The sequence below is a fragment of the Salvelinus fontinalis genome, chromosome 41 (genome assembly GCF_029448725.1).
Source record: "Salvelinus fontinalis isolate EN_2023a chromosome 41, ASM2944872v1, whole genome shotgun sequence".
Taxonomy (NCBI): Eukaryota; Metazoa; Chordata; class Actinopteri; order Salmoniformes; family Salmonidae; genus Salvelinus; species Salvelinus fontinalis.
Genome location: NC_074705.1, coordinates 2,793,379 through 2,808,327, shown reverse-complemented (window position 1 = coordinate 2,808,327; position 14,949 = coordinate 2,793,379). Strand labels below are relative to the sequence as shown.

The following is a 14,949-nucleotide window of genomic DNA, read 5'->3' as shown; positions in this document are numbered from 1 at the left end:
TAAGGCCTGATCATTTCTACAGTGAGATGTACAGTAAGGCCTGATCATTTCTACAGTGAGATGTACAGTAGGCCTGATCATTTCTACAGTAAGATGTACAGTAAGGCCTGATCATTTCTACAGTAAGATGTACAGTAAGGTCTGATCATTTCTACAGTGAGATGTACAGTAGGCCTGATCATTTCTACAGTGAGATGTACAGTAGGCCTGATCATTTCAACAGTAAGATGTACAGTAGACCTGATAATTTCTACAGTGAGATGTACAGTAAGGCCTGATCATTTCTACAGTAAGATGTACAGTAGACCTGATCATTTCTACAGTAAGATGTACAGTAGGCCTGATCATTTCTACAGTAAGATGTACAGTAGGCCTGATCATTTCTACAGTAAGATGTACAGTAGGCCTGATCATTTCTATAGTAAGATGTACAGTAGGCCTGATCATTTCTACAGTAAGATGTACAGTAGGCCTGATCATTACTACAGTAAGATGTACAGTAGGTCTGGTCATTTCTACAGTAAGATGTACAGTAAGGCCTGATCATTTCTACAGTAAGATGTACAGTAAGGCCTGATCATTTCTACAGTAGGGCTGATCATTTCTACAGTAAGATGTACAGTAAGGCCTGATCATTTCTACAGTAAGATGTACAGTAGGCCTGATCATTTCTACAATAAGATGTACAGTAGGCCTGATCATTTCTACAGTAAGATGTACAGTAGGCCTGATCATTTCGACAGTCAGATGTACAGTAGGCCTGATCATTTCTACATTAAGATGTACAGTAAGGCCTGATCATTTCTACAGTAAGATGTACAGTAGGCCTGATCATTTCTACAGTAAGATGTACAGTAGGCCTGATCATTTCTACAGTAAGATGTACAGTAAGGCCTGATAATTTCTACAGTAAGATGTACAGTAGGCCTGATCAGTTCTACAGTCAGATGTACAGTAGGCTTGATCATTTCTACAGTCAGATGTACAGTAAGGCCTGATCATTTCTACAGTAAGATGTACAGTAGGCCTGATCATTTCTACAGTCAGATGTACAGTAGGCCTGATCATTTCTATAGTCAGATGTACAGTAAGGCCTGATCATTTCTACAGTAAGATGTACAGTAGGCCTGATCATTTCTACAGTAAGATGTACAGTAAGGCCTGATCATTTCTACAGTAAGATGTACAGTAATCCTGAACATTTCTACAGTAAGATGTACAGTAAGGCCTGATCATTTCTACAGTCAGATGTACAGTAGGCTTGATCATTTCTACAGTCAGATGTACAGTAAGGCCTGATCATTTCTACAGTAAGATGTACAGTAGGCCTGATCATTTCTACAGTAAGATGTACAGTAGGCCTGATCATTTCTACAGTAAGATGTACAGTAGGCCTGATCATTTCTACAGTAGGATGTACAGTAAGGCCTGATCATTTCTACAGTGAGATGTACAGTAAGGCCTGATCATTTCTACAGTGAGATGTACAGTAGGCCTGATCATTTCTACAGTAAGATGTACAGTAAGGCCTGATCATTTCTACAGTAAGATGTACAGTAAGGCCTGATCATTTCTACAGTGAGATGTACAGTAGGCCTGATCATTTCTACAGTGAGATGTACAGTAGGCCTGATCATTTCAACAGTAAGATGTACAGTAGACCTGATAATTTCTACAGTGAGATGTACAGTAAGGCCTGATCATTTCTACAGTAAGATGTACAGTAGACCTGATCATTTCTACAGTAAGACGTACAGTAGGCCTGATCATTTCTACAGTAAGATGTACAGTAGGCCTGATCATTTCTACAGTAAGATGTACAGTAGGCCTGATCATTTCTATAGTAAGATGTACAGTAAGGCCTGATCATTTCTACAGTAAGATGTACAGTAGGCCTGATCATTACTACAGTAAGATGTACAGTAAGGCCTGATCATTTCTACAGTAAGATGTACAGTAGGTCTGGTCATTTCTACAGTAAGATGTACAGTAAGGCCTGATCATTTCTACAGTAAGATGTACAGTAAGGCCTGATCATTTCTACAGTAGGGCTGATCATTTCTACAGTAAGATGTACAGTAAGGCCTGATCATTTCTACAGTAAGATGTACAGTAGGCCTGATCATTTCTACAATAAGATGTACAGTAGGCCTGATCATTTCTACAGTAAGATACAGTAGGCCTGATCATTTCGACAGTCAGATGTACAGTAGGCCTGATCATTTCTACATTAAGATGTACAGTAAGGCCTGATCATTTCTACAGTAAGATGTACAGTAGGCCTGATCATTTCTACAGTAAGATGTACAGTAGGCCTGATCATTTCTACAGTCAGATGTACAGTAGGCCTGATCATTTCTACAGTAAGATGTACAGTAAGGCCTGATAATTTCTACAGTAAGATGTACAGTAGGCCTGATCAGTTCTACAGTCAGATGTACAGTAGGCTTGATCATTTCTACAGTCAGATGTACAGTAAGGCCTGATCATTTCTACAGTAAGATGTACAGTAGACCTGATCATTTCTACAGTCAGATGTACAGTAGGCTTGATCATTTCTACAGTCAGATGTACAGTAAGGCCTGATCATTTCTACAGTAAGATGTACAGTAGGCCTGATCATTTCTACAGTCAGATGTACAGTAGGCCTGATCATTTCTATAGTCAGATGTACAGTAAGGCCTGATCATTTCTACAGTAAGATGTACAGTAGGCCTGATCATTTCTACAGTAAGATGTACAGTAGGCCTGATCATTTCTACAGTAAGATGTACAGTAAGGCCTGATCATTTCTACAGTAGGATGTACAGTAAGGCCTGATCATTTCTACAGTAAGATGTACAGTAAGCCTGATCATTTCTACAGTAGGATGTACAGTAAGGCCTGATCATTTCTACAGTGAGATGTACAGTAAGGCCTGATCATTTCTACAGTGAGATGTACAGTAGGCCTGATCATTTCTACAGTAAGATGTACAGTAAGGCCTGATCATTTCTACAGTAAGATGTACAGTAAGGCCTGATCATTTCTACAGTGAGATGTACAGTAGGCCTGATCATTTCTACAGTGAGATGTACAGTAGGCCTGATCATTTCAACAGTAAGATGTACAGTAGACCTGATAATTTCTACAGTGAGATGTACAGTAAGGCCTGATCATTTCTACAGTAAGATGTACAGTAGACCTGATCATTTCTACAGTAAGACGTACAGTAGGCCTGATCATTTCTACAGTAAGATGTACAGTAGGCCTGATCATTTCTACAGTAAGATGTACAGTAGGCCTGATCATTTCTATAGTAAGATGTACATTAAGGCCTGATCATTTCTACAGTAAGATGTACAGTAGGCCTGATCATTACTACAGTAAGATGTACAGTAAGGCCTGATCATTTCTACAGTAAGATGTACAGTAGGTCTGGTCATTTCTACAGTAAGATGTACAGTAAGGCCTGATCATTTCTACAGTAAGATGTACAGTAAGGCCTGATCATTTCTACAGTAGGGCTGATCATTTCTACAGTAAGATGTACAGTAAGGCCTGATCATTTCTACAGTAAGATGTACAGTAGGCCTGATCATTTCTACAATAAGATGTACAGTAGGCCTGATCATTTCTACAGTAAGATACAGTAGGCCTGATCATTTCGACAGTCAGATGTACAGTAGGCCTGATCATTTCTACATTAAGATGTACAGTAAGGCCTGATCATTTCTACAGTAAGATGTACAGTAGGCCTGATCATTTCTACAGTAAGATGTACAGTAGGCCTGATCATTTCTACAGTCAGATGTACAGTAGGCCTGATCATTTCTACAGTAAGATGTACAGTAAGGCCTGATAATTTCTACAGTAAGATGTACAGTAGGCCTGATCAGTTCTACAGTCAGATGTACAGTAGGCTTGATCATTTCTACAGTCAGATGTACAGTAAGGCCTGATCATTTCTACAGTAAGATGTACAGTAGACCTGATCATTTCTACAGTCAGATGTACAGTAGGCTTGATCATTTCTACAGTCAGATGTACAGTAAGGCCTGATCATTTCTACAGTAAGATGTACAGTAGGCCTGATCATTTCTACAGTCAGATGTACAGTAGGCCTGATCATTTCTATAGTCAGATGTACAGTAAGGCCTGATCATTTCTACAGTAAGATGTACAGTAGGCCTGATCATTTCTACAGTAAGATGTACAGTAGGCCTGATCATTTCTACAGTAAGATGTACAGTAAGCCTGATCATTTCTACAGTAAGATGTACAGTAAGGCCTGATCATTTCTACAGTCAGATGTACAGTAGGCGTGATCATTTCTACAGTAAGATGTACAGTAAGGCCTGATCATTTCTACAGTTAGATGTACAGTAGGCCTGATCATTTCTACAGTGAGATGTACAGTAAGCCTGATCATTTCTACAGTAAGATGTACAGTAGGCCTGATCATTTCTATAGTAAGATGTACAGTAGACCTGATCATTTCTATAGTAAGATGTACAGTAAGGCCTGATCATTTCTACAGTAAGATGTACAGTAGGCCTGATCATTTCTACAGTAAGATGTACAGTAAGGCCTGATCATTTCTACAGTAAGATGTACAGTAGGCCTGGTCATTTCTACAGTAAGTTGTACAGTAAGGCCTGATCATTTCTACAGTAAGATGTACAGTAAGGCCTGATCATTTCTACAGTAAGATGTACAGTAGGCCTGATCATTTCTACATTAAGATGTACAGTAGGCCTGATCATTTCTACAGTAAGATGTACAGTAGGCCTGATCATTTCTACAGTCAGATGTACAGTAGGCCTGATCATTTCTACAGTAAGATGTTCAGTAAGGCCTGATCATTTCTACAGTAAGATGTACAGTAGGCCTGATCATTTCTACAGTCAGATGTACAGTAGGCCTGATCATTTCTACAGTAAGATGTACAGTAAGGCCTGATAATTTCTACAGTAAGATGTACAGTAGGCCTGATCATTTCTACAGTCAGATGTACAGTAGGCCTGATCATTTCTACAGTAAGATGTACAGTAAGCCTGATCATTTCTACAGTAAGATGTACAGTAAGGCCTGATCATTTCTACAGTAAGATGTACAGTAAGGCCTGATCATTTCTACAGTAAGATGTACAGTAGGCCTGATCATTTCTACAGTAGGATGTACAGTAGGCCCGATCATTTCTACAGTAGGATGTACAGTAGGCCTGATCATTTCTACAGTAGGATGTACAGTAGGCCTGATCATTTCTACAGTAAGATGTACAGTAGGCCTGATCATTTCTACAGTCAGATGTACAGTAGGCCTGATCATTTCTACAGTAAGATGTACAGTAAGGCCTGATCATTTCTACAGTAAGATGTACAGTAAGGCCTGATCATTTCTACAGTCAGGTGTACAGTAAGGCCTGATCATTTCTACAGTCAGATGTACAGTAAGGCCTGATCATTTCTACAGTCAGATGTACAGTAAGGCCTGATCATTTCTACAGTAAGATGTGCAGTAAGGCCTGATCATTTCTACAGTCAGATGTACAGTAAGGCCTGGTCATTTCTACAGTAAGATGTGCAGTAAGGCCTGATCATTTCTACAGTAAGATGTTCAGTAAGGCCTGATCATTTCTACAGTAAGATGTACAGTAAGCCTGATCATTTCTACAGTAAGATGTACAGTAGGCCTGATCATTTCTACAGTAAGATGTACAGTAGGCCTGATCATTTCTACAGTAGGATGTACAGTAGGCCTGATCATTTCTACAGTAAGATGTACAGTAAGGCCTGATCATTTCTACAGTAAGATGTACAGTAAGGCCTGATCATTTCTACAGTAAGATGTACAGTAAGCCTGATCATTTCTACAGTAGGATGTACAGTAAGGCCTGATCATTTCTACAGTGAGATGTACAGTAAGGCCTGATCATTTCTACAGTGAGATGTACAGTAGGCCTGATCATTTCTACAGTAAGATGTACAGTAAGGCCTGATCATTTCTACAGTAAGATGTACAGTAAGGTCTGATCATTTCTACAGTGAGATGTACAGTAGGCCTGATCATTTCTACAGTGAGATGTACAGTAGGCCTGATCATTTCAACAGTGAGATGTACAGTAGACCTGATAATTTCTACAGTGAGATGTACAGTAAGGCCTGATCATTTCTACAGTAAGATGTACAGTAGACCTGATCATTTCTACAGTAAGATGTACAGTAGGCCTGATCATTTCTACAGTAAGATGTACAGTAGGCCTGATCATTTCTACAGTAAGATGTACAGTAGGCCTGATCATTTCTATAGTAAGATGTACAGTAAGGCCTGATCATTTCTACAGTAAGATGTACAGTAGGCCTGATCATTACTACAGTAAGATGTACAGTAAGGCCTGATCATTTCTACAGTAAGATGTACAGTAGGTCTGGTCATTTCTACAGTAAGATGTACAGTAAGGCCTGATCATTTCTACAGTAAGATGTACAGTAAGGCCTGATCATTTCTACAGTAGGGCTGATCATTTCTACAGTAAGATGTACAGTAAGGCCTGATCATTTCTACAGTAAGATGTACAGTAGGCCTGATCATTTCTACAATAAGATGTACAGTAGGCCTGATCATTTCTACAGTAAGATGTACAGTAGGCCTGATCATTTCGACAGTCAGATGTACAGTAGGCCTGATCATTTCTACATTAAGATGTACAGTAAGGCCTGATCATTTCTACAGTAAGATGTACAGTAGGCCTGATCATTTCTACAGTAAGATGTACAGTAGGCCTGATCATTTCTACAGTCAGATGTACAGTAGGCCTGATCATTTCTACAGTAAGATGTACAGTAAGGCCTGATAATTTCTACAGTAAGATGTACAGTAGGCCTGATCAGTTCTACAGTCAGATGTACAGTAGGCTTGATCATTTCTACAGTCAGATGTACAGTAAGGCCTGATCATTTCTACAGTAAGATGTACAGTAGGCCTGATCATTTCTACAGTCAGATGTACAGTAGGCCTGATCATTTCTACAGTCAGATGTACAGTAAGGCCTGATCATTTCTACAGTCAGATGTACAGTAGGCCTGATCATTTCTACAGTAAGATGTACAGTAGGCCTGATCATTTCTACAGTAAGATGTACAGTAAGCCTGAACATTTCTAAAGTAAGATGTACAGTAAGGCCTGATCATTTCTACAGTCAGATGTACAGTAGGCTTGATCATTTCTACAGTCAGATGTACAGTAAGGCCTGATCATTTCTACAGTAAGATGTACAGTAGGCCTGATCATTTCTACAGTAAGATGTACAGTAGGCCTGATCATTTCTACAGTAAGATGTACAGTAGACCTGATCATTTCTGCAGTAAGATGTACAGTAGGCCTGATCATTTCTACAGTGAGATGTACAGTAAGCCTGATAATTTCTACAGTAAGATGTACAGTAGGCCTGATCATTTCTATAGTAAGATGTACAGTAGACCTGATCATTTCTATAGTAAGATGTACAGTAAGGCCTGATCATTTCTACAGTAAGATGTACAGTAAGGCCTGATCATTTCTACAGTAAGATGTACAGTAGGCCTGATCATTTCTACATTAAGATGTACAGTAGGCCTGATCATTTCTACAGTAAGATGTACAGTAGGCCTGATCATTTCTACAGTAAGATGTACAGTAGGCCTGATCATTTCTACAGTAAGATGTACAGTAGACCTGATCATTTCTACAGTAAGATGTACAGTAGGCCTGATCATTTCTACAGTGAGATGTACAGTAAGCCTGATCATTTCTACAGTAAGATGTACAGTAGGCCTGATCATTTCTATAGTAAGATGTACAGTAGACCTGATCATTTCTATAGTAAGATGTACAGTAAGGCCTGATCATTTCTACAGTAAGATGTACAGTAGGCCTGATCATTTCTACATTAAGATGTACAGTAGGCCTGATCATTTCTACAGTAAGATGTACAGTAAGGCCTGATCATTTCTACAGTAAGATGTACAGTAGGCCTGATCATTTCTACAGTAAGATGTACAGTAAGGCCTGATCATTTCTACAGTAAGATGTACAGTAGGCCTGGTCATTTCTACAGTAAGATGTACAGTAAGGCCTGATCATTTCTACAGTAAGATGTACAGTAAGGCCTGATCATTTCTACAGTAAGATGTACAGTAGGCCTGATCATTTCTACATTAAGATGTACAGTAGGCCTGATCATTTCTACAGTAAGATGTACAGTAGGCCTGATCATTTCTACAGTCAGATGTACAGTAGGCCTGATCATTTCTACAGTAAGATGTACAGTAAGGCCTGATCATTTCTACAGTAAGATGTACAGTAGGCCTGATCATTTCTACAGTAAGATGTACAGTAGGCCTGATCATTTCTACAGTCAGATGTACAGTAGGCCTGATCATTTCTACAGTAAGATGTACAGTAAGGCCTGATAATTTCTACAGTAAGATGTACAGTAGGCCTGATCATTTCTACAGTCAGATGTACAGTAGGCCTGATCATTTCTACAGTAAGATGTACAGTAAGCCTGATCATTTCTACAGTAAGATGTACAGTAAGGCCTGATCATTTCTACAGTAAGATGTACAGTAGGCCTGATCATTTCTACAGTAGGATGTACAGTAGGCCCGATCATTTCTACAGTAGGATGTACAGTAGGCCTGATCATTTCTACAGTAAGATGTACAGTAGGCCTGATCATTTCTACAGTCAGATGTACAGTAGGCCTGATCATTTCTACAGTAAGATGTACAGTAAGGCCTGATCATTTCTACAGTAAGATGTACAGTAAGGCCTGATCATTTCTACAGTCAGATGTACAGTAAGGCCTGATCATTTCTACAGTCAGATGTACAGTAAGGCCTGATCATTTCTACAGTCAGATGTACAGTAAGGCCTGATCATTTCTACAGTAAGATGTGCAGTAAGGCCTGATCATTTCTACAGTCAGATGTACAGTAAGGCCTGGTCATTTCTACAGTAAGATGTGCAGTAAGGCCTGATCATTTCTACAGTAAGATGTTCAGTAAGGCCTGATCATTTCTACAGTAAGATGTACAGTAAGCCTGATCATTTCTACAGTAAGATGTACAGTAGGCCTGATCATTTCTACAGTAAGATGTACAGTAGGCCTGATCATTTCTACAGTAGGATGTACAGTAGGCCTGATCATTTCTACAGTAAGATGTACAGTAAGGCCTGATCATTTCTACAGTAGGATGTACAGTAAGGCCTGATCATTTCTACAGTAAGATGTACAGTAAGCCTGATCATTTCTACAGTAGGATGTACAGTAAGGCCTGATCATTTCTACAGTGAGATGTACAGTAAGGCCTGATCATTTCTACAGTGAGATGTACAGTAGGCCTGATCATTTCTACAGTGAGATGTACAGTAAGGCCTGATCATTTCTACAGTAAGATGTACAGTAAGGTCTGATCATTTCTACAGTGAGATGTACAGTAGGCCTGATCATTTCTACAGTGAGATGTACAGTAGGCCTGATCATTTCAACAGTGAGATGTACAGTAGACCTGATAATTTCTACAGTGAGATGTACAGTAAGGCCTGATCATTTCTACAGTAAGATGTACAGTAGACCTGATCATTTCTACAGTAAGATGTACAGTAGGCCTGATCATTTCTACAGTAAGATGTACAGTAGGCCTGATCATTTCTACAGTAAGATGTACAGTAGGCCTGATCATTTCTATAGTAAGATGTACAGTAGGCCTGATCATTTCTACAGTAAGATGTACAGTAGGCCTGATCATTACTACAGTAAGATGTACAGTAAGGCCTGATCATTTCTACAGTAAGATGTACAGTAGGTCTGGTCATTTCTACAGTAAGATGTACAGTAAGGCCTGATCATTTCTACAGTAAGATGTACAGTAAGGCCTGATCATTTCTACAGTAGGGCTGATCATTTCTACAGTAAGATGTACAGTAAGGCCTGATCATTTCTACAGTAAGATGTACAGTAGGCCTGATCATTTCTACAATAAGATGTACAGTAGGCCTGATCATTTCTACAGTAAGATGTACAGTAGGCCTGATCATTTCGACAGTCAGATGTACAGTAGGCCTGATCATTTCTACATTAAGATGTACAGTAAGGCCTGATCATTTCTACAGTAAGATGTACAGTAGGCCTGATCATTTCTACAGTAAGATGTACAGTAGGCCTGATCATTTCTACAGTAAGATGTACAGTAAGGCCTGATAATTTCTACAGTAAGATGTACAGTAGGCCTGATCAGTTCTACAGTCAGATGTACAGTAGGCTTGATCATTTCTACAGTCAGATGTACAGTAAGGCCTGATCATTTCTACAGTAAGATGTACAGTAGGCCTGATCATTTCTACAGTCAGATGTACAGTAGGCCTGATCATTTCTATAGTCAGATGTACAGTAAGGCCTGATCATTTCTACAGTAAGATGTACAGTAGGCCTGATCATTTCTACAGTAAGATGTACAGTAAGGCCTGATCATTTCTACAGTAAGATGTACAGTAATCCTGAACATTTCTACAGTAAGATGTACAGTAAGGCCTGATCATTTCTACAGTCAGATGTACAGTAGGCTTGATCATTTCTACAGTCAGATGTACAGTAAGGCCTGATCATTTCTACAGTAAGATGTACAGTAGGCCTGATCATTTCTACAGTAAGATGTACAGTAGGCCTGATCATTTCTACAGTAAGATGTACAGTAGACCTGATCATTTCTACAGTAAGATGTACAGTAGGCCTGATCATTTCTACAGTGAGATGTACAGTAAGCCTGATCATTTCTACAGTAAGATGTACAGTAGGCCTGATCATTTCTATAGTAAGATGTACAGTAGACCTGATCATTTCTATAGTAAGATGTACAGTAAGGCCTGATCATTTCTACAGTAAGATGTACAGTAGGCCTGATCATTTCTACAGTAAGATGTACAGTAAGGCCTGATCATTTCTACAGTAAGATGTACAGTAGGCCTGGTCATTTCTACAGTAAGATGTACAGTAAGGCCTGATCATTTCTACAGTAAGATGTACAGTAAGGCCTGATCATTTCTACAGTAAGATGTACAGTAGGCCTGATCATTTCTACATTAAGATGTACAGTAGGCCTGATCATTTCTACAGTAAGATGTACAGTAAGGCCTGATCATTTCTACAGTCAGATGTACAGTAGGCCTGATCATTTCTACAGTAAGATGTACAGTAAGGCCTGATCATTTCTACAGTAAGATGTACAGTAGGCCTGATCATTTCTACAGTAAGATGTACAGTAGGCCTGATCATTTCTACAGTCAGATGTACAGTAGGCCTGATCATTTCTACAGTAAGATGTACAGTAAGGCCTGATAATTTCTACAGTAAGATGTACAGTAGGCCTGATCATTTCTACAGTCAGATGTACAGTAGGCCTGATCATTTCTACAGTAAGATGTACAGTAAGCCTGATCATTTCTACAGTAAGATGTACAGTAAGGCCTGATCATTTCTACAGTAAGATGTACAGTAAGGCCTGATCATTTCTACAGTAAGATGTACAGTAAGGCCTGATCATTTCTACAGTAAGATGTACAGTAGGCCTGATCATTTCTACAGTAGGATGTACAGTAGGCCCGATCATTTCTACAGTAGGATGTACAGTAGGCCTGATCATTTCTACAGTAGGATGTACAGTAGGCCTGATCATTTCTACAGTAAGATGTACAGTAGGCCTGATCATTTCTACAGTCAGATGTACAGTAGGCCTGATCATTTCTACAGTAAGATGTACAGTAAGGCCTGATCATTTCTACAGTAAGATGTACAGTAAGGCCTGATCATTTCTACAGTCAGATGTACAGTAAGGCCTGATCATTTCTACAGTCAGATGTACAGTAAGGCCTGATCATTTCTACAGTCAGATGTACATTAAGGCCTGATCATTTCTACAGTAAGATGTGCAGTAAGGCCTGATCATTTCTACAGTCAGATGTACAGTAAGGCCTGGTCATTTCTACAGTAAGATGTGCAGTAAGGCCTGATCATTTCTACAGTAAGATGTTCAGTAAGGCCTGATCATTTCTACAGTAAGATGTACAGTAAGCCTGATCATTTCTACAGTAAGATGTACAGTAGGCCTGATCATTTCTACAGTAAGATGTACAGTAGGCCTGATCATTTCTACAGTAGGATGTACAGTAGGCCTGATCATTTCTACAGTAAGATGTACAGTAAGGCCTGATCATTTCTACAGTAGGATGTACAGTAAGGCCTGATCATTTCTACAGTAAGATGTACAGTAAGCCTGATCATTTCTACAGTAGGATGTACAGTAAGGCCTGATCATTTCTACAGTGAGATGTACAGTAGGATGTACAGTAGGCCTGATCATTTCTACAGTAAGATGTACAGTAAGGCCTGATCATTTCTACAGTCAGATGTACAGTAAGGCCTGATCATTTCTACAGTAAGATATGCAGTAAGCCTGATCATTTCTACAGTAAGATGTGCAGTAGGCCTGTTCATTTCTACAGTAAGATGTGCAGTAGGCCTGATCATTTCTACAGTAAGATGTACAGTAAGCCCGATCATTTCTACAGTAAGATGTACAGTAGGCCTGGTCATTTCTAGTCAGATGTACAGTAGGCCTGATCATTTCTACAGTAAGATGTACAGTAGGCCTGATCATTTCTACAGTCAGATGTACAGTAGGCCTGATCATTTCTACAGTAAGATGTACAGTAAGGCCTGATCATTTCTACAGTAAGATGTACAGTAAGGCCTGATCATTTCTACAGTCAGATGTACAGTAAGGCCTGATCATTTCTACAGTCAGATGTACAGTAAGGCCTGATCATTTCTACAGTCAGATGTACATTAAGGCCTGATCATTTCTACAGTAAGATGTGCAGTAAGGCCTGATCATTTCTACAGTCAGATGTACAGTAAGGCCTGGTCATTTCTACAGTAAGATGTGCAGTAAGGCCTGATCATTTCTACAGTAAGATGTTCAGTAAGGCCTGATCATTTCTACAGTAAGATGTACAGTAAGCCTGATCATTTCTACAGTAAGATGTACAGTAGGCCTGATCATTTCTACAGTAAGATGTACAGTAGGCCTGATCATTTCTACAGTAGGATGTACAGTAGGCCTGATCATTTCTACAGTAAGATGTACAGTAAGGCCTGATCATTTCTACAGTAGGATGTACAGTAAGGCCTGATCATTTCTACAGTAAGATGTACAGTAAGCCTGATCATTTCTACAGTAGGATGTACAGTAAGGCCTGATCATTTCTACAGTGAGATGTACAGTAGGATGTACAGTAGGCCTGATCATTTCTACAGTAAGATGTACAGTAAGGCCTGATCATTTCTACAGTAAGATGTACAGTAAGGCCTGATCATTTCTACAGTAAGATGTGCAGTAAGGCCTGATCATTTCTACAGTAAGATGTGCAGTAGGCCTGATCATTATTCATCTGTACTGGTACTTAGTGTTGCACTATCAGAAAGCCTGTGTTCTGTTATGCATCCTGTGTGATTTGATCAATCAGTTTGTTCCAGTTCAGAATGAACTGTTCAGAAAAGTTAAATGGGGGGAAATAAACATGAATAACTATTTATATGGATATTTTTTAATTTCATTGTTTATTTGTTTTTGTCTATATTGCATTTGCTTTAGGCATAAGGGCAATGAAATGTATCGATATTTACATCTAGTTGCAGATGTTCCTAAGCTTGGGTCCCAGGAGAACAGAGAACTTCTAATTTGGGTCCCAGGCTGAGAAAGTTAAAGAACTCCTGGTCTAGAACATCGCCATGTTCTGAGAACGTGACAACCGCGTTCCGTGTACGTTCGGTGGGACGTTGCTGGGATCGTCTCCGGAACCCACAGAACAGGACACAGGAATGTTCCTCCAGCGTTCCAACATGTCTAGGACATTAATATCTTACGTTCTGAGAACACGGTAACCACATTCTGGGTAAGTTCTATTTTACATTAAAGGGAACGGTCTCTTTGAAACATTCCGATGAAAACGACATTTAATGACCGAGTGAGACTCTTATTAAGAGAATGTTCTCTAAAGTTGTGGGAACGTTTGTTGTTAGCTGGGTATGCAGCTGTCAAATGAATATTGGAGGCATTATTTATTACACAGGCGAACTACTGTCTAAACCAGCTACTAACAGGAAGCGCCTGGATTGGTGGAGGCTGTGCTCAATCCGCTGGTGAGCGCCAAACTAAACTAAACACACACAAACAGCGCGACAGTAAACGTATCACTTACCAAACCTACTGGTTGGTTACGTCTCCTTGCAGAACACCAGATCTTTCTGTCGATCACGTGTTAAATGTTCTACAGTCAAAACAACCACAAAGAGCCGTCCAGCTGGTCCACTGAAGGACCGCTTGAAAAGCTTCTCTGACTGTAACAGAATATCTTGTTGCTGGTATTCAGTGTTTTTGGCCCTCCTCAGACGAGACAGATCGTCTGTCGTATCCAGACAGAGACGGGAGAACTGAAGGATTTATCCGTTTGTCCCAGATAGGAGGCATTTCCTGTTTGCTACAACGGAGCAAAACCTGCGATTCCAATTCCAGAAGCATCAGTCATTAATACGTTTCAATCAGACAAGGATGTGACTTCCAGGGACTTCAGAAACTATTCCTCCCCTTCAGCTACTCCACACGTCGTTGTGTTACAGACTGATTTCAACATGGATTAAATCTATATTATATCTCACCCATCTACACACAATACCCTAAAGGGAAAACCTTATATTAATGTCTGTGTATAGACAGTATATAATGGTGTGTATAGACAGCATATAATGGTGTGTATAGTCAGTATATAATGGTGTGTATAGACAGTATATAATGGTGTGTATAGTCAGTATATAATGGTGTGTATAGACAGTATATCATGGTGTGTATAGTCAGTATATAATGGTGTGTA

At 39.5% G+C, this 14,949-nt stretch overlaps 1 protein-coding gene across 1 annotated transcript in view; it reads right to left on the bottom strand.

Moving 5' to 3' along the window:
* LOC129840501 (solute carrier family 15 member 1-like) overlaps window positions 1-14,666 on the bottom strand; it is a 211,982-nt gene extending 197,316 nt beyond the window's left edge. The window contains exon 1 of the mRNA XM_055908420.1: window positions 14,281-14,666. The gene's annotated coding sequence lies outside the window, so the exon portion shown is untranslated. The remainder of the gene's footprint in view (window positions 1-14,280) is intronic.
* Window positions 14,667-14,949: the final 283 nt, after the last annotated feature.